Source organism: Dasypus novemcinctus, chromosome 25 (genome assembly GCF_030445035.2).
Source record: "Dasypus novemcinctus isolate mDasNov1 chromosome 25, mDasNov1.1.hap2, whole genome shotgun sequence".
In the NCBI taxonomy this organism is placed as follows: Eukaryota; Metazoa; Chordata; class Mammalia; order Cingulata; family Dasypodidae; genus Dasypus; species Dasypus novemcinctus.
The window spans coordinates 20211255-20232295 of record NC_080697.1 but is presented as its reverse complement, the minus strand read 5'-3'; the positions used below and the strand labels follow the sequence as shown (position 1 = coordinate 20232295).

Here is a 21041-nt window from a genome sequence, read left to right as displayed (position 1 = left end):
TCTGTCACTTTTACTGAACCTGGGGTTAGTGCTGGGATTGGTGTATACTTAGGAGACTTGAATCTCTGGGCTGTCCATGTGCCAGCTGGGCCCTGAGCCTTGGCAGAGTTGCAACACCTACTCACCAGTTCGTTGGACTTACTCAGGTCAGCTAACAGGGAGGTAAGGATGGTCAACCACCACACAAGAGAACCAACAGAGTCTACAACTGCAAGCAAGAGAATCACATCCATCAGACATGTGGGATCTAAGCCCCCTCTCAATTTAGAAGTGGAATGGACATTGCCATCCCAGGATCTACAGGATGAAGGAATAAAATATGGATTAGAGTAGACTTACTGGTATTCTACTATAGAACTTTTGTATCATTACAATAATATTGTAATTGTATCATTGATGTGGAGACAGTGGAGACAGTGGCCATGGGAGTTGCTAAGGCAGAACAAGGGAAGAAGAGGTGTAATATGGTGACATTTTGGGGACTTGGAATTGTCCTGAATGATATTGCAGGGACAGATGTAGGCATTATATATTTTGCCATAACCCATTGAATGGACTGGGGGAGAATGTAAACTACAATGTAAACTATAATCCATGAGATGTAGCAGTGCTCCAAAATGTATTCGCCAAATGCAATGCATGTGTCACACTGACGAGCAAGGTTGTTGATGTGGGAGGAGTGGGGGGGGAGTAGGGTATATGGGAACTTCTTATATATTTTCATGTAACATTTTGTGTGATCTATGTAACTTTATTTTTTAAAAAGACAATAAATTTTTTTCTAAAAAAAAAAATTCTGGTGGGAAGAAGACGGAGCCTCTGCTTCTGGGTCTCAAATGGTAAGGGATGGAGCTTCCCCTGTGGAGAGAAAGAAAAGAAATTCAATCCCATTTCATGAGGAAACAGAACTAACCATTTTTCTGGCAAGTTGGTTTTACATTGCACCTGTTCTATAGTCTACCTTATTTCTGCTTCAGTGACATTTTGCATATTTTACCCATCGTGCCTTGCAGCGGTTTCACTTTCAATGGATTGCTTTTTGGCAGTTCTCCTACCCTAATTAGGTATCTGCCTAAACCAAGGGAGTGACACTTTTTTTCTGGCTGAAGTTGCCTTCCACAGGCCATGGGCTCACAGGCCCAACCCATCGGATCCAGGCTTCTGGTGGACGTGGCTTACATAGCTCCACAAAGAAGGCCTGGATCTCTCCTCTCTGCCTGATGTCTATAGTCTATTCAACCTCATTTGGAGAACATTAGCCATGGTACTGCCTGGCAAATTATTTATCCATTGGGTTATTGTAGTAAACGTGTAAGCAGATGGGGTTTTAGATTTTCCATCTTGTCTCAAAGAAAAATGAACAAGGAGCGCGAGACATCTAAAGTCCCTCATCCATCATCACCAGCTGGCAGGTGATCTGCTTTAGCTATTCAGGCTGCACGCATCTCCTGCAATTCTCTTTCATTCTGCTACAAGGGAGAGATGTGAATCAACAGCTCCTCCGATGTCAGCAATACCCAGCTGTAGGGCCTGCTCCTCTCCCCGTGTAGCCCACGTTTTCTGGCCTCTCCTGCTTGTTTTTACAGAGCCCCGGCCCTGACATTCTCTTATAAGCCCCAGCTCTGACTCTCCTCGCTTTCCTCCTCACAGCCCCAATCCTGGCTTCATCTTCAAAGCTTCTTAGTGCTCTGCTCTGACAGACCCAAATTCCCTTACTTCCATCAGGTCTGTCTATACTGGGTCACTAATTACCTTCTGGCTCTCCAAGTTACAGGGCTCATTTGCTGACTCACAAGAGACAGCCAAAGGAAGCCCTTCATTAGCGTTCCTCAGCTGTTCATTAGCCACTGGGAGAATCACACCATCTAGCCTGTCAAACCCACTGACTGCACGATGGAAAATCTCTCAACTTGGATGAAAGGCACCTTAGCTCGACAACCCAGGCATCTCCCAGGGAGGGATATGAAGTCAGCAAAGCAAACCCCTGCCCTCCAGAGTACAGGGGCTAGACCCACAAGCATGAAGCAAATACAGTACAATACAATGCAGCATATAAAAGACTTAAACTGGTACAGACTTTCTTTTGGGGATGATGGAAAAGGTTTGGTAATGGATGGGGAAGATTAGGGCACAACTTTGTGAATGTATTTAACACCACTGAATTGCACATTTGAAGTGAATAAAATTGATTAATTTTAAGTTGTATATATGCTACCAGAGTAGAACTGTACAACATGGTGAACCCTAATGTAAACTATAGACTATAGTTAATGATCTAATTTTATCAGTTATGTTTCATCAGTTGTAGCAAAGATACCACAAGTGCAAAATGTTAATAATAGGGAAAACTGTGTGTGTGTGGCTGGGGAGTATATTGGAACTCTGTATGTCATAACCTGTAACTGCTCTCATGAAAAAAAAATTTTTTCTAGGTTATGGATCCCTCATTCCCCCTAATACCTCAGTGCCTATAGATAGTAAATAAATAATTGCTGCATTTATTATGTTGAGGTTAACTTTGAAGGATAGACAGAGAACTGTGACTAAAGAGATTTCATGGCAAAGGTTTGGCTGACAATATTCCAAATTGACTAAGGGTCAAATCCCCAGCCTGGAGCAGGAGCCCCGAGGACCCCCATAGAGCTGGCTTCTGCCACCACCACTGCTCACAACTCTCCATCCATCCTGGTCTTCGTTCATTCCTTGAACTTGTCACAATCACTCCTCCCTGGCATCCCTTTCCCCCAATTTTCTCCTGGTTGGTATTTATTCATCTTTCAGGGCCTCCATTGAAATTGCTTCATAAAAGCCTTTCCTGACCTCCCAATCTAAATGAGTACTCCTCACACATTTTCACAGTGCCAGTACTTGTCTTTTATAGCATTTAGCACAGACTGTAGATTAATATATTTGTGAAATAATGTGTTTAATGAATGTTGAGGTGGGACTGAAGAGGGCCCCAGGGAGGATAGTGGGGACCAGGTCTACTTCCCTGTCCTATAGAAATGTGACTTAGTTGACCTCTTATGGCACTGCTATTGGGCAACCAGGCTGGCCCACATGCATTCCTTTCTACATTTTTTACTCATTTCCATCTCTTGCCCAGGATTTTCTCAATACTAAATTGTTCTCCTTTATATACCTCCTAGGACTGCCAGGAGTAGGGTTTTAGCAAATAAAAATACAGGATGTCCATTAAATTTGAATCTCAGATAAACAATGAATAATGTTTCAGTATGTCTCATACAATATTTGGGATATACTTATACCAAAAAAATTGTGATTTATCTGAATTTCAAATTTAACTATTTGTCCTGTATTTTATCTGGCAGCTCTCTGCTAAGAGCTTTTCTAGAACAGTTCCTAACAATGAAGATACTAAAGAGGTGACTGTATGACCATGGATTTTTCATTGTCCTTTTCTTAATTTTTTTTAGATTGGAATGCCCAGGGAAGGATTGTACACTCTTCTCTGCTCAGGACAGCCCCTAGCTTCTCTCTGGTTTTTCAGATACAAGCCATCATCATAACAAGATATTTCAACAATAGTGGGAGGTAGGAGCCTGACAGCAATATCACAACTATATCCAAGGTTTGTTTTCTCTGATCTCTGGCTTCCCCAGAGGCCAAATCCACTTCCATGATTAAGGTGAGTCATGCTTTCCCTTAGCCCCTCTGATCTTGAAAGAACATCAGGGATTCCCTTCCTTTAGAAAGGTTGTTTAAGGTTACATGTAGGGCTTTGGCCAAAAGAAGGAAAAATTCATGCTAAGAATAAATGGCCGCTTCCACAGAAGAGAGACAAGGAAAATGGAAGAATAGGAACACATGAGAAGAAAAGGTAATGAAAGAAGGGGGACAAAGGTCAGACCACTCGAGGATATAGATCCTCCTGTGCAGTGTGTCAGAGGGAATGAACTGGAGGTGGGAAAAACCACACAGAATGTATAACCCATTGGGTATATTAAACCCAAAGGAACTTGACTAAAGTGATGTGACTTCTCCACTCAACTGACAATGGAACCTTGTTTGTTTTTTGTTTTGTTTTTGTTTTTTAGCAAAATTTTTATTAGCTTTTTTTTTAAAGACACATAGATCACAAAAAAGTTTACATTCAAAAATATAAGAAGTTCCCATTTACCCCACTCCCTCCCCGCCCCCTCCCCCACTCCTCTCACATCAACAACCTCTTTTATCATTGTGGCACATTCATTGCATTTGGTGAATACATTTTGGAGCACTGCTACATCGCATGGATTATAGCTTACATTGTAGTTTACACTCTCCCCAAGTCCATTCAGTGGGTTATGGCAGGATATATAATGTCCTGCATCTGTCCCTGCAGTATCATTTAAGGACAACTCCAAGTCCTGAAAATGCCACCATATCACACCTCTTTTTCCCTCTTCCTGCCCTCAGCAACTCCCATGGCCACTGTCTCCACTGTCTCCACATCAATGATACAATTATAATATTATTGTAATGATACAAAAGTTCTATAGTAGAATACCAGTAAGTCTACTCTAATCCATATTTCATTCCTCCATTCTGTAGACCCTGAGATGTGATGTCCACTCCACCTCTAAATCAAGAGGGGGCTTAGATTCCACATGGCTGATGGATGCAATTCTCCTGCTTGCAGTTGTAGACTCTCTCGGTTCCCTGGTGTGGTGGTTGACCATCCTCACCTCCCTGTTAGCTGACCTGGGTAAGTCCAATGAACTGGAGAGTAGGTGTTGCAACTCTGCCAAGGCTCAGGGCCCAGCTGGCACATGGACAGCCCAGAGATTCAAGTCTCCTGAGCATACACCAACCCCAGCACCAACCACAGGTTCAGTAAAAGTGACAGAAGAGGCATGCAGAGAGAGGACACATCTGAGTCCAACTCCATCACACTCAGGAGCACAAATTCCAAAGTAGGGCCCACTGACAAGGCACTGAACTCTAGAGCCATCTGCTATGACCATAGAACCTGTGTATCTCTGTAGCCCTCAGGAGCACCTCTACATGGGTTTGTATCTACTTTGGCTATCTCTGGGATCCTGCTGGCACATGTATAAGCATGACCCCTCTGATGACCTCCATAGGGATACTACTGGGTGGGACTTTGCAGCCTTGAGGAGGACTAGGGTTGGGAGGATGGGTCAGATGGTCCATGGAATTGGGGGAAGCGTTTGGGGGAGCAGGTGAATACAGGAGATTGTCAGGAACGTGGTTGAAACTCTAATGTTGAGAAAACTCTTTAGAAAATATAATAAGGAAAGGCTACTTATTTAAGGTGTTTGACAGGGGGCATCTGGCACAGGGTGCCCGTGGGGCAGGCTTCTAGGCAGTATGTGAGTGCTCATCTTGTCATAGTGGTTTTATCAGCGGATGGAGACCCATACAATGAGTGGGAAAGGGTTGTACCCCCATCCTGGGGAGGCCTGATGTTCTCAAACGGAGGAGAGGGTGTCTCTTGAGAGCATAGGTGGCTCCCAATGGGGGAGGGCAGACTAGTGAGTCAAGCGCTCAGCATTGTTGCAAATATCTATGAATCTCAGAGTCTTAAAAATGATGACCAGTTACAGAGGCTGCTGCTTGTCCCTGAAGAGGTTAAAAAAGCAAAAGTAAATGGCAACTTGTTATTTTGTAAGTGGGAATGTGCTAGAGAGTGCCAGTGTGATGTTTTGTTTCTTAAAGTGTGGTTCAAAAGTCCTATCCAAGATGGTATGGTGGTTTCACCCAGAAATCCTGAGACCTACTCCCAACGCACAGAAATGATGGACATCAGAGTTTAAAGACTTAAACTGCTCAGAAGCAATGTAAGCATTTTGAAAAAAAGAAATGGAAGAGAAATGACCAGAAGAAATAAGGGCTATAGCCGTAGATCTCCTGGGTATAGGAGGAGCAATGAGCAGAGGCTGTGGGGACTCACCACACCTCAAGATGGGAAATCAGAGCTAGATTACCTTTGTGAAACCTGGAGTTGAAACTGAAGTATCCCCATAAACAAAAAGAGACTTAAAAAAAAAATCTGCAACATTTTTCCCAAGGTACAGAAGATTCAGACTGTTGCCTGGATTAACAAAATGGTGCAGAGAGAACCAAGAAGCTGGGATCTAAGCAAGCCTCCTGCTGGCTCAGGACCAGGTTCTATGACACTCCCAGACGAGAGTCCTGAGCTGCAACCTTAAAACCTCCTGGCACAGAGGGTATAGATAGAGGTGGAAAACAAGCATACAAGCAAAAACTCTTCACTCAAGATGGGCTGGCTTGTAAATGTAAATTTCAACCAGGAGTTAGAAAACAAAAACATGAAGATAGAAATCAAATGCAGATGGCTATAAAAAAAAAAAAGCCAATTAGAAATTCCAGAAATATAGAGTCTTTGAAATTAAAAACTAAATAGACAGAATAAACACCATTTTAAATATCCAGAGAGAATTCATGAATTAAAGATAGAACTTAAGAACTGACAGAGGATACAATACGAAAAGAGAAAGAGATAGAAAAGATGGAAAATAATTACTAAAATGCATGGAGATTAGATTAAGAAGTGTCAGCATACACTTGGAAAACTATTCTTGCTTTCTCTCATTTCCCCAGAGCTTGCTCAAAGAAATTGAATAATAAAAAATATTTAATCAATTCAAAGCCAAGAAAAGAGTTTTCAAAGTATGTTCAGATATAGTATTTTGTTTTATTTCTTGATCTACTTTATAAAGTTGGCAGAGACTGTATTTTTCCTTTCTTATTCATTATAAAGATAAGCATTTTTTTTCAAGGAATTTGGAAATTAGAAGAAAAGAAAAAACTATCCATAGGTCACCATCTTTAACATTTTGTTATAGTATTTCATGTTGTATGAATTGGTTTTGTGGGTTTCTTTTCCTCTTTTAAGTTGTAAATCATATTAAATATGACAATATGACAATGATTATTATGCCCATTTAAAAGATGAGTAACCTGTGGCTCAAAGAAGTTAAATTACTTGTCCAAAGACACGGGACTACTGAGTGAAAAAGTCTCTGTTCTGATGAATTTGTGAGACAATAGAATTTCATTTCTTAGTTATCCTACCAGCTCAGGCAAGTCATTTCCTCTTTTATCTGCCTTTCCTGGCAGGAAAAGAAGGAAAACACAAAGTCTCCACCAAGAAGAGCCAGAAAGGCAGCTGCTGGGGAACTGGAATGGCAGTGGTGGCAGCAAGTCACACAGTTTGCTTCCTACTCTTCCTCCTTTGGACATGCATTAGTCAGGGGCTTGGCAGTAAACAGATGCCCCCTTTAAAGCAGGTAAGTCACAGGACTTTGTCAAAAGGGTGAAGAGGCAGCCAACTCAATGGGAGAAAATATTTGGAAATCACATATCCAATAAGGGTTTAATATCCAGGATATATAAAGAGATGCTACAACTCAAAAAGAAGACAAATGACCCAATTTAAAAATGGGCAAAAGCCTTGAATAGACATTTGTCCAAAGAAGAAATACAAATGGCAAAAAAAAAAAAAAACACATGAAGAAATGCTCAACATCACTAATGATTACAGAAATGCAAACCAAAACTACAATGAGATATCATTTCACACCTGTCAGAATGGCCATTATTAAAAAAGACAGAGAACTACAAGTGTTGGAGAAGATGTGGAGAGATAGGAACACTTATTCACCATTGGTGGGAATGCAGAATGGTACAGCCACTGTGGAGGACTGTTTGGCAGTTCCTAAAAAAGCTTAACATAGGTTTGCCATGTGACCCTGCAATACCACTACTGGGTATATACCCAGAAGAACTGAGAGCAGTGACACAAACAGACATCCACACACTGATGTTCAGAGCAGCATTATTTACGATTGCCAAAAGTTCAACAGATGAATGGATAAACACACTGTGGTGTATTCACACAATGGAATATTATGCAGCTATAAGGAGAAATGAAGTTGTAAAGTATATGACAACCTGGATGAACCAGGAGGACATTATGTTGAGTGAAGCAAGCCAGATTCAAAAGGACAAATACTCTATGATCACATTACTATGAACCAAATATATTATGTAACATATTGTATGATTTTTTTAAATTTTTATATGTATCCAGTACATTTGAGAAATGTACATTTTCATTCAACTGTTTTCTTTTTATTTTTTAATTGTTTATATTTTCAATTTTTAAATATAGAAAATAAAGTTAAAAAGAAAAAAAAGCAGGTGAGTAAAGCAAGTTTAATGAAGGGATGATTTACAGAAGTGTGGAAAGAATTAAAAGAACTTGCCACTGGGATTCCTGTCCTGGGGTTATATGATGGCCAAGCACCCAGCACCCAACACTGGGCACAGGAGATCAGAGATGACAGCAGTTAATCACATATACTCACAGTCTGGGGGAGGAGGACACCCCACGCCATGCAGGGCACATAGGGGTTGCACTAGAGAAAGGTAAGCATTGCAATATCAAGAGGGTGAGTTGCCCCCAGTTCCTTTAGAAGGATGTGATTGACTTGAATGAATAATTCTGTGAACTGGCAGGAAACTGAAACCCACTACTAAGGAGTAAGCACCTGGTCTATTTGATAAGGGGGCTCAGGGACTTTATCCAGGGAGCAGAGTGGAGAGAGTTAATTGCGGTTAGGCCAGTCAAGGCCCCCAGTTTCACCAGATGCCAAGGCAGCACATAATATTGGATCTTAATGTTAGGCCTTACACCCCAAGAACTAATCAAAAATGAAAAAGCATCCAAGCCTAGACACAGTAGGAACAGAACCTTAAGAGAACAGGGCTGAAGGAGAGCAACTCAGCCTCCCCAAACCACAGCCGGCAGGAAAGGAGCCGGGACATATACACCCCAACCTCTCTCTCCTTTTGTGGTCTGAATTCCTGGCAGTGCCTCTCAGGGACTGAAATCAACCAGAAGCAAAAGGCAGAAGAATTCAGATGAAGCTCATTTAGAAGTCAGCCTCCTGGAACAGGGATGGGGTGGGGAAGGGAGGAGAGTGCTTCTGGAGGGGCAAAGAGAGCATATCCAGGAGGAGTTTTCCTGTTTCTTCTTCATCTAAGAGGCCAAATGGGCTGTTCCTGCAAATAGAATGACTCCTAAGACATAACACATGAGAAATTAGAAACACTGAATGCATCTACATAGGGGACAGAAAAACTACAACCTGTGAGCCAAATCTAGCTATAGGTCTGATTTCAAAAATAAAGTTTTATTGGAACACAGCCCCACCCATTTGTTTATGTATTGTCCAATTGGGGCTGCTTTCATGCTATAGCAGCAGAGTTGAGTAGTTGCAACCAGACTCCATGTTTTAGGCCTGCAAAGCCTGAAGTATTTACTATCTGGTACTTTACAGTAAAAGGCCATTGATTTCTGGTCTACAAAATTCACATTCATTCTCCAAGTATTTATGGAATGCCTACTATGTACCAGATTCTGTTACTGACACTGGGGATATAGGAGTAAAAAAATGAACAAAAATCCTCCCTTTGCAGAGCTTATATGGGGGGAGATAGATGCTAAACAAAATCAATATCTAAACTATATAGAATTGTAAAAATTGATGACTGCTATGAAAACATAGAGTTGAGTAAAGGGAAATGGGACTTGCTGCAGTATGGAGGGGAGATTGTAATACAATGCCTAATCTGCTAGATGCTTTATCAAAACCACTTCATTGAACCCCAACATAATGCAGTAAGGTGGTATTCTCCCACTTCACTGATGAAAAGATGAGACTCAAATACAAACTGGCCCAAGGCCACATAGCTAATCAATTATTGTGCTGGTACTTGAACCCAGGCCTGTCTGCTCTGAAGTCCATGCTTCACACCACAACTATGCCACCCCCCCAAAAAAATTAGAGCATAACTTCAGAAAAGTAAAGTGGCTTCTGATAACGTTTCTCTTTTGATGCTGAGAGCTACCCAGGGCTAGTCTTCTTTTTGAGGGTTATTTGCACAAGTTCACGCTGTGAATTACCAGTCAAGCAAGGCTGAAAAACCAGATCTTTAAAACCAAACCCAAAACATTTAATCTACAATAATCAAACAGAGTTCTTAGCAGGAAATGATTTGAGGGATTGATTGGAATTGAGAGAAGTTAAAGATGAATATGTAAGAGTCTTAGAAGGAAAGGGAGCCCTTTTTAGGCCATAAACCGGTTTGCCTAGGGATGCAATTAAGCACGTAAACCTACCAGGATAATTCTACTAAACATATACTTCCCCCAAGACAGAGTGAGGGTTCTAACAACATCATAGCTCTTAGTTTGCCAAGGTCAGGCTTTCCCAAATAGCTGTGATCAATCGTTCTCCATCTTCTAAAGGCCAGAGGGCAATCACCACGGCATATAGAATGTGGACCAGGGATGTGATGAGGAGGACTATCTCGGGATGCATAACAACATAAATACATTTTTATCTCTCAAATGCCCACTCCAAGATGGCAGCAGCCCCTGTCCTTAGAGGGCAAGGTCTAGGGAGCTCGAAGTAGGAAGCCCTAGGTCATAAAAAGCCTGCCATTGATTCTCCCTTCAGTTAATGAAGTCCCTAGGCTAGTGGAGCTATTACATTTCAGTGCCAAGTATTAGTTCCTTTTCCTGATTTTAATGATTCAACAGCCCCCAGTGAGGGTGAATCACAGGAAGAGTTGGAAAGCTGAATGTGGCCTTGGGGCCCAGGCAGTCATGTTCACAGACATCACCTGGCATTCACATAGGCCAAGCAGCTGGCGCTTGAAACAAATATCACCAGCATCATCCCTTTGGCACCATCCTTCCAGCAACCATGGCCGTTTGGTCCTTGCCCACAAAGCCAGGGCACACCAAGGTTGGGGCGCTTTCAGGACAGATGAAACGGAACGTACTGGGGACCATGTGGAGCGAGGAAATATATTTCTTTGAAGGCCATCCATGAATATTCTAATCTAAAGAGGAGAGATGAAAGCGTGAATGAGAAAGAGCTGAATTAAAGATTGAAGGGTAAAGGATACGACATAAATGGTCTCTGGATAATAGGGTTCATAGACAATGGGAGGGAAGAAAATGGGATTTTTATAACCAGGCGGAGGCAGTTTCTTAACAGAGCTGCACCAAGCCAGACAACAGGCCCCCTCACTTGGCACTTGTAATAGTGAGCTCTATAAAATACTTGCCATTCACATCACCTTCTTAGAGGCACTGCCCTACCCGCAGGCCAGGAGTAGACAGCCCATCCCAGATGCTGCAGTTTCTCTCCTGAATGAGACTGAGTCAGTCAATCTAGAGGAGGCAATCTACGGGTGGTTTCCATTCAGAGCCTCCACTTTGTGGTGGCCGTCGAGAGCTATGGACAAATAGATAGAGGAACAGATGCACAGGAGAGCTGCTCTGGAAGCAGAATGGAAAGTAGGCTTATAGCTTTAGGTTCATCTTTGTCCAGTTAGAAGCCAGATTCCATCATCAGAAGCTCCCCTAGGACTTGAGCTTGTTTGAATGAGCTCCTCTTCCTTGAAACTGAACAATCCTGGAATAAAGGGTGTTGTCCTCCATTGTCCCTTGTAGAGTTTTACGAATAAAAGACAATTGACCATTGTCCCTAAAACAAAAAGGAATATTTTGCATGATGATATCTTCTGGACTCTAACTACATTCCGACTACAGAATGATTTACTAGAATTTAGTTCCCTGAAATATTTTCATTTCTTTCAAACTTCAAGGTGCTAATACTAGTGTCACAAGAGCATCATAGCAGAACATCTGAGGAGACTACCTGGTACGCTCATCACCAGGGTTCTCTCTCCCCCTCGTGCACAGACACAAGACAATCCTCACTAAACAAATGTGCTTGGTTATGCTCATAGCCTTTGGAAAGAAACATTTCTTTGACAGCATGTGCAAATCATGTTTTGTTTTTGTCCTCCAAAATAATGTGCAGTGCAGAAATTCTTCCATATGTTGGTCTCATCATTTTGCTTGGGGGAGGGAGGTAGGGAAAAAGACTAAAGTTAAGGAGCTAGTTTAAGCCAGAGCAGGTATAAATATTGTAAAAAGATCCTCTTGGCATAACACTCGAGAACTTTCTGAGTGCTCCTGCAGGCTTCACCTTATTTCTAAAATGTAGGTTATTTTTGCATTAAACATCAGGTTCTGACATGAAAAATATGGCAATAGAGCTGAAATATGGCTTAATATCCTGAATTTTTATAAGACTCTCTCCTTAACTGTTATGGCACATTATACTTTCTATTAGCTAACTGATTCCCATAATAACACAGTGAGAAGTATTACCTCTCTGTATAAACTTGCATTGTTCTATAGATGGTTGTGCACAATATTTATCAACCCCACTTGATTGTAGGCATTTTGAGGGGAGGAACTGATGCCTGTTATATCCATTGAGCAATGTCGATGGGAGATGGGCCATATCATAAAATGTCAATGGGACCTGCCTCTCTCTCTTTTTTCTCTCTCTCTCAGTCTCTCAAACCTGGAAACTCAAGCACAGCAAGTGCTTTCACGACCACTCTCCACACACAGGTAGAACAAACAAGATCCAACCATGTCTCTACACTGTTCCAAATTCTTTGTCTGCAACTGCATGAGCAAGCCTGGATTTGGCAAGATATAGGTCTCTGCTCAGCAGTAAGGCTTTCCTTCCCCTACTGCTTTCCGTCTAAGAGCCTCCAACCCAGACACAATTCTGGGCTAACTGCAATGCACCGTTATTGATGGGGGGGGGGGGCGGAGTCAAGTTGGCATCTAATTAAATAGTGAAGAGCATGTAAACAAATATTTTGAATACTGCATCCTATACAGTGTCCTCATTTTGCTATCACTTGCATAACTTTGCATACACACCATTTTAAGTCTTCCTAAAAGATGTCTCTGTCAAAGCAGTTCATATCATGAACATCAGAAGGCAGCATCCAATCAGGATTCCAGGAGGACAGAAATCTTAGACCTTTCTGACCTGCCTGGAAGCCCCATGAGGCCAGCATGTTTCTTGCTCTTTCCTAGCTCCATGTCCGTTGCCTGGGGCCTGGGGCTGCTCTCACTGCCCTTTGGATCTCCAAGGCCGACAATCTTGCTCTGTGGGCTTCTATAAATCCAAGAGCCACTACACCCTTATGTCCCTGCATCCTATGTCCCCAAACCTTCACATAAGAACACTACCCATGGGATCAAGAAACTAGGAGGGTAGCCACCTGACACCATCCCTTGCACAGGTTCAGCCCGTCCTCCAAGCACAGTTCAATTCAGCTGCAGCAGTGTCTGCCACACCATCATTTTATCCCTCATTCTTGGCATTTCCCCTACCTTGCTTCCACAAAGCTATCACTATGGGCAGTCCCACTGCTGCCACCAAGACCTCTTCCCAACTGGTCAATTGAATTGTACACTAATGATCAAGCCCTCACATGTATCATAGTTTACTTAGGACATGGTTTATTAGCAGTTTCACAGCTGACTTAGCTTTAGTCCATTGGTTCTCAACCCTGATTGCACATTAAAATCACCTGGAGAGCTTTTAAAGCACAATGATGCTTAGACCTCACACCCAGAGATTCTGATTTTTTTTTTTATTTGAGTCGTTGTGAGTTTACAAAACAATCATGCATACCATCCAGGCAGAGATGCTGGGTTATGGCCTGGGCATTGCTATGCTGTACAAGGATTCTAACGTGCAACCAGGGTTGAGAACTACTACTTTATGATGCTTATGTCCCTACCTGTATGTGAGGTACAAACAGTGCCTATGAACTAAACAGGCCAAGCCAAACACATAAAGTTAATCAGATTCCCGTTCAACTTAGCATACATCTGCAACATCTTCCCAACTTTATGGCATTGCAAAGTTGCCCTTTGGTGTTCATGATGTAAACACCTCATGGGTGGAAAGCAGGGCACTTCTTTCAACATTATTCCCTTTGTGGCATCTCCTCCCAGAACTCTGAGGTCTTGGAAGCGATGACTAAAATTTATTCACATAGTTGGTCAACATAGAGCAAGACATCATCCATAAGCCCAAGAAGGTAATGAATTTTCATCTTCTATGATGACGATGAAGTTCTCCTAGGTGGATCTTTCTCTTACATTTAAGAGTGGTCTTCTACCACCTGTTCTCAGTAAATGGGGAGTGTAAAGATCGGATAATGTAGTCATAAGATAATTTGAGAGAGGCGAAGAATTTTTTGTTATTGTTGAAATCATAAAAATGCTCTAATAATTATTGGTGTGATGAATACACAGCTATGTGATTATACAAAATACCATTGATTGTACACTTTGGATGAACTGTAGGCTTTATTAATATGTACCAATAACATTGATTTGTTAAAAAAAAAAAAGTGAACTTGCTGCACCTGGATCTGACGGCCTGGTCTGAGCACCACAGTGGCTCCACAAAGAGGGCGTGACTGGGACGTGCCGCCGTGCATGAAGCTAGGCCCTACTCCAGGCTCGCTGGTCAGATTCATCTTTACTCTCTTGCAGGGAGCTGAGAGGTGACACAGCTTCAGGGTTAAGATCACAGACTCTGAAGTCCTAGGCAACATGCCTCTGTTTGAATTTCAGCTCCCATACTTCCTCCCTGTATAAATTGGAGGTAGCAGTGATCATCTAATTGCTAGATCTCATTTAAGGATTAAATGAGATCATCCATGTTAAGCTACTTAGCACAATGCCATGGTAAATAATCAATGTTTGCTAAAAGAGCATATAAAATGTTTCACTGGTGGCAGCGACTTGGCCGCTGGTTAGGGCGTCCATCTACCACATGGGAGGTCCTGGCGGTTCAAATCCCGGGCCTCCTGGACCGGTGTGGAGCTGGTCCATGCGCAGCACTGATGCGCACAAGGAGTGCCGTGCCACAAAGGAGTGTCCCCCACATGGCCCACGCACAAGGAGTGCACCCCACAAGGAGAGCCGCCCAGCACGAAAGAAAGTGCAGCCTGCCCAGGAATGGTGCCGCACACACAGAGAAATGACACAACAAGAGGACGCAGCAAAAAGAAACACAGATTCTGGTGCCGCTGACAACAAAAAAAAGCGGACAAAGAAGCAGCAGCAAATAGACACAGAGAACAGACAACCGGGGTGGGGGGAAGGGGAGAAAAATAAATAAATAAATCTTTCAAAAAACAAAAAAATGGTTCACTGGGTATAACTTTAAAAATCATTTAGGGGAATAAAAACACTGATAGGCAATGGGAAGACCTTAGCCTAAACATTATATTCACTGTTCATTTTTTAAACAATTTGGAAGTAGAAGCAGGGAAACCCTCTTGAGGAAGAAAAAAATTGACAGCAGGGGGGCGGGGGTAGAAGGTTTTTCTATTCCTTGTCCAACACCTTTCTCTTGTGAGTAGTGGGGGAAGCTCCTGCATTCGGCAGAAATCATCTCTGCAATTCTAGATCAGGGGGGTAGGGGTGAGTCTCCATGACCTCTGCTGGGTGCTCATTACACAGGCTGCTTCAATCTTCCCCATTTCAGCCGCTAACCTCCCAGAGGCCACAGCAGCTGGAACCACAAAGAAAAGTTAGCTTTGCTCACTAGACAGTAGCATGAGGTTGTTCCACTGCTCCACAAGGGCAGCCTCCCAAGTGTTTGTGGGCCAGGGCAGCAGAGCCAGGCTGTGATTATTCCAAATTGACTCCATCCAAACCTCTTAATGCCCTTAACTTTACTCGTAGCTGAACACTCAAGGAAGAGAAATTCTCTCTTACCTTTAGTAAATAAAAAGGAAAGAATCAATAAAATAATTTCCAATCTGTTCCTTACAGCTTGATGCCCCACTGATCAGAATGAGTTGGGAACAAATACATCAGCTCAGAGAGAAAACAGCTTTTAGAAATAAGATTTGATCTAGTTGACTGAGCAATCACTGTGCTTGAATTTCTCTGTGCCATGTTTGCCAGTCAATAGAGCACATGGGGATGGAGACCACAGGGACAGCTCCTTTTGTCAGGCACGAGCTCCCAGGCAGCATTTATAATTGCTATGAAGATCATCAAACCATCCAGCTACTTCGGGGAAAAGCTTAATTCTCACCAAAATGAAGCAACAACTAGTTCGTAACAAAATAATAGAGTGCCTCTTGGGGCCCAATTCTTCATTTGAGCTTCTCAAATTGGAAATGCTATCTTTTCTTTTTACTAAAGATTTAAATCTAAGTTTAGTTGCTGTTATCCCCTGCCTTACCCAGCCCTGTTCAACAAAGTCTTCAGGGCTCAGCCCCATGCAGTCCCTGAACCAAGCCTATCTAAGACAAGAAATGTCAGAAGTCCCATTGCTCTCAGCAGACAGGGTCAAAACAAGTTGAGCTGACATAGGTCCTGAGTTTGGAATTCTTGGGATGATCCCTGGACCCTTTGTGTCATGCTCTAGAATTACTATAATATTACCCGTCTGACCTGAAGCATGCCATTTTCAGGAAGTGGATATGGCTGATTGAGCACCTGCCTACTATATGGAAGGTTTGGGTTCCTAAAGAAGACAAGGACAACAAGCTGACACTACAGGCTGGCATGACAAGCTGACGCAACAAGATGACACAAGAGACACACAGAGGAAAACATAATGAGAGACACAACAAAGCAGGGAGCGGAGGTGGCTCAAGTGATTAGGTGCTTCCCTCCCACATGGGAGTCCCAGGTTTGGTTCCTGGTGCCTCCTAAAAAAAAGACCAACACACAACAAACAGAGACAGCAAATGCAAACAATGGTGGAGGAGGCAGGGGTGGAGTGGAGGAGGGAAAAATAAATAATCTTTTTTTTCTAAATGCCATTTTCTAGAGACCTCACTGTTGTGTCCAATTCACTGGATTAGACAATCTTTGGATATCGGCAGGCTTTCCTGTCCAGAGACTGTGCTCTACCTGGTCAGTTCCAGTAGGGCCAATCTTGACTTCATTCCCTTCTACTTTTGCCCACTGTCCACTCCCAGAATGCTTTGCCACCAAGCCTTCCTGAATTATGGCAAATGTTTGTTTGGTTTTGTTTTCCCTCCAATCCAAATAATTTAATCTCAGATAAAGCACTTGAATTATAACTATATGGCCTTGGGTAAATCAACAAATATCATATAAGCTAGGCTAAATTTTAAGGGATACAGGACTATATCTGAAAAGTTCTGGCTGTGGACTTCTAGTAAGTCAATTTACCAGCTGTCAGCATTGAATTTGGATTTGAGGTTTATCTAGCGTAATGAATGCAGCTAGCACCCAGCCCAGCCCCTTTACTGAAATGGGCTATCCATGCCCCAGCTGCTGTGAGTGGTGGCTGCTAGTGCTCACAGCTGCCCCCATCTTTGAAGAATTGCCCTTATCCTTCTCCTCACTACCCAGTCCATGGCTTGGATGAGGTACAAAAGGCCAACCCCATTGCCTCAAGGTGGGACCAACTGTGTGTGACCGTTTCTACTCAAGAGCCATGAGCCCAAGCTGAAGCTAGGCTCCAGCTGAGACCACATCCTCCCTCCCAACCCCCCAGGCCCTCACTCCCCTTCTCCTGAGAGCACACTCTCAATAAATCACTTCAACAATCCCCATCCTCCCCCTCAGGCTTTCCTTCTAACGACGCAAGACAACTATGAGGTGGTGTGGAAAATGGAGTGAAGCCGCGAAGAGTGAAGGTGTGGAAGCAAATTCGGAGGCAGCTGCAATCATCCAGTTTAGACATGATGGTTCTTTTCTGTTCTACTCCAAGATTCTGTAAGTCTCTGACTAGGGTCTGGCTGGTTGTCATAACAAGTTCATTAATTCTGTCCCATATGTTAGAACGGGTATAGGTCAAACAGGTAATGAGCTGTTTAATCAATTGAGGCTAATGGTCAGAGAAACAATAAGCAGAAAAAGACTGAAGTGTTTGATTTACCAGACAACCAGATTGGAAAAAACCCTCATCTCCCATTCTTCAATGAGAATTTAAAATTAAATTCTGCTGAAGTTCCAAAGACAGGTCTCTCAGCTTGGAATGCTGTTTACTATACACAGATTATCTAAGGACAATTCGCAGTCCTGAGCTATCTGCTCCCTGCCCTCAACACATTCTTCCCTGGAGACAGCAGGTATTATAAGAATGTAACTTAAAATTAACAGGAAAGTAAACCTATTTCAAAGACATCAAGATGCACCCAAAACCAGCAGGTTTAGGGATTATCTCTAATTTCCAATCAACTTGGAAGTTCATGTCTTTTTTTTTTTAATAATTCTGGATTAATTTTTAACTTATTTTGAAATACTTTGAAACTTAGAGAACAACAAAACACATATACACACAAACCCCATACAGAGACCTCCAGCATGCCCCATCCCCCACACACCCACATCTACCAATTTTAGCGTTTTACCACATTTGCCATATCATTTTCTCTCGATCCATCAATCCTCTTCCATCTTTCTGTTCATCAATCCACTTTCTGAACACGTGAGTCAGGGCTGTATGCATCATGCTCCCTGAACGTTTAATACGGCTAAGGCAGGTTAGTATAGGGAAAAAGGGAAGACGAGTCACAGCTGGGACCCAGCAGAGAACATGGCTGTGAGACCCCACCGGTAACCCCCTGAGGGAAGACCACTAAGAACAAAGCCAGAAAGACCCCACTAAGCCCCTGGCCACGTGGTCCCATTTGGAACTCCTTCGGGGTCAAGGGGAAGCCCTGGCCTCCCCATTGGTCCTGGATAACTCCAAAAAAAGCCTCCTCATTAGTCTCCTGAGAGCTAACAGGTGGGGGTCATAAGGCAACTAATCAGAACAGTGAACAGCTGGGGCCCCTCCCCTCCATTAGGAAAGGGGAGGAGGAAAGCTCTTAAAAAAAGAAGACTTATCCTGGGGCCCCATGTGCCCGTCTCACCCTGTAGCACTACCACACCCATGTCTGGGGTTGTGTACCTTTTTCTTTTCTTGTTTCTTAATAAACTCTTTACTCCCTTGCCTGTGCTATGCTGTGTGCTTAAATTCCTTTCTGCAACATGGCCAAGAACCTAGAAGCATAGAACCCAGAGCATTCCCCTTACACTGCCTTGCACATTTCCTACGACCAAGGATGTTCACCTTTGGATCCGCCTTTCATGCAGTTATCCAGTTCAAAGAAATTAACACTGATATAGAGCTTACAATCCATACTCCAATTTTTCATAGGTTCTAATAATGTCATTTTTGTTTTTTAAGTTTTTTTGCAATAATATGTTGTTTTGAGCCTTTTCACCTCCCTTGTTTGATCCCATCCAGGATCGTGTATTACATTTAAATGTCATTGTCTCTTTAGTTGCTTTTTGAAAAATTGTGGGAAGATATATGCAATATAAACTTTCCCATCTCAACTATCCCCAAGCATACCATTCAAAGGAATTTATCACCTTCACAATACTACGGTACCATCGCCACCTTCCATTACCGAAACTTCCCCATCTCCCCAAACAGAAACCATATATCCATTATTCATTAACTCTCCATGCTCCCTGCTCCCCACCCCTGGCAACCTGTACTCTAATTTCTGTCTCTACGACCTTATAGATTCTCTGATTTTTTTCTTTGTTGTTACAGTGGGGCTTAAATTTAACATCCTAAATCTATAAAAATCTCATTTGCTTTGATACCAAATTAACTTCAATAGTATATACAAACTATGTCCCTACACTCCTCCATCCCTCCACCTTAATGTAGTTCTTGTGACAAATTACATGTTTATACATTATGAGTCCAAACCACTGATTTAACATTATGAATTTGCCTTTTAGATACAGTAGGAAGTAAAAAGTGGAGTTACAAACCAGAAATACAACAGTACTGGCATTTATATTTACTCATGTCATTGCCCTCACTGGAGATCTTTATTTCTTTATGTGGCTTTGATCTACTATCTTGTCAACCTGCAGGCAGAACTATCTTTAGCATCTCTTGAAGGCCCAGGCTAGTGGTGTCAAACTCCCTCAGCTTTTGTTCATCTTGCAATGTCTTAATCTCTCCCTCATTTTTTAATACAATTTTGCCAGATGCAGAATTCTTGGTTCACAATTTTTTGCTTTCAGCACTTTAAATATGTCATCCCACTGTCTTCTTTCCTCCATGGATTCCAATGGGAAATTGGCATTTAATATTATTGCAACTCCTTTGTATGTGACACATTGCCTCTCTCTTGCTTCTCTCTTTATCTTTCACATTTGACAGTTTGATTATATTGCGTTGCATTGTTGGTCTATTTGGGTTTGGACTCTGGAGCTTGTTGCGCATTTGGATGTGTATATTCATGTCTTTCATTAAATTTGGGAAAATTTCAGCCATTATTTCTTTGAATATTCTCTCTGCCCTTTTCTCTCTTTTCCTTCTGGGACTTGCTTAATGCATATATTGGTATGCTTGATGGTGACACAGTTTCCTCAGGCTATGTTCTTTTTTCTTCATTCTTTCTTCTTTCTGCTCCTCAGATTGGATGATTTCAATTGCCTTATCTTCAAGTTTACCAATTCCCTCTCCTGCTAGCTCCAAGTTGCTGTCAAAACCCTCTAGCGAATCTTTCATTTCTATTACTATGGTCTTCAGCTCTGTTTTGTTCCTTTTCATAACTTCCATCTCTATACTGATATTTTCTTTATGTTCCTCTATTGTTTTCCTGAGTTTCTTTAGTTTTTTTGTCCATATTTTAACTCTTTGAGCATAGTTGGGACCATTTCTCCCCCCTGAGATGGCTCCCTCATCTGTTTGCTCATTGTTTTTGCTCATTGTTTGTGCTCATTGTTTGCGCTCATTGTTTTTTGCTCATTGTCTGCTCATTATTTGTTTGCTTTTTCTTTAGGAGGCACCAGGAACCAAGCCTGAAGCACCCATATGGGAGGCGGGTGCTCAACTGCTTGAGTCACATTCACTCCCTGCTTGTTTTTGTTCATTTTCTGCTCGTTATCCTGTTCATTATTTTTGCTCAATGTCTGCTCATTGTCTGTTTGTTGTTTGTCTTCTTTAGGAGGCACAAGGAACCAAACCCAGGACCTGCCATGTGGGAGGCAGACACTCAACTGCTTGAGCCACATCCACTCCCCAGGACCATTTTTTAAGTTTTTGACTGGCATGCCCAAGATCCAATCATCC

The 21041-nt window shown here is 42.4% G+C and overlaps 1 long non-coding RNA gene across 1 annotated transcript in view; it reads right to left on the bottom strand.

The window, feature by feature from the left end:
• Positions 1-730: 730 nt before the first annotated feature.
• The window catches only part of LOC131275964 (uncharacterized), an 87996-nt gene continuing 67685 nt past the window's right edge, over positions 731-21041 (bottom strand). The window contains exon 3 of the long non-coding RNA XR_011647464.1: positions 731-858. This is a non-coding gene — a long non-coding RNA (uncharacterized lncRNA). The remainder of the gene's footprint in view (positions 859-21041) is intronic.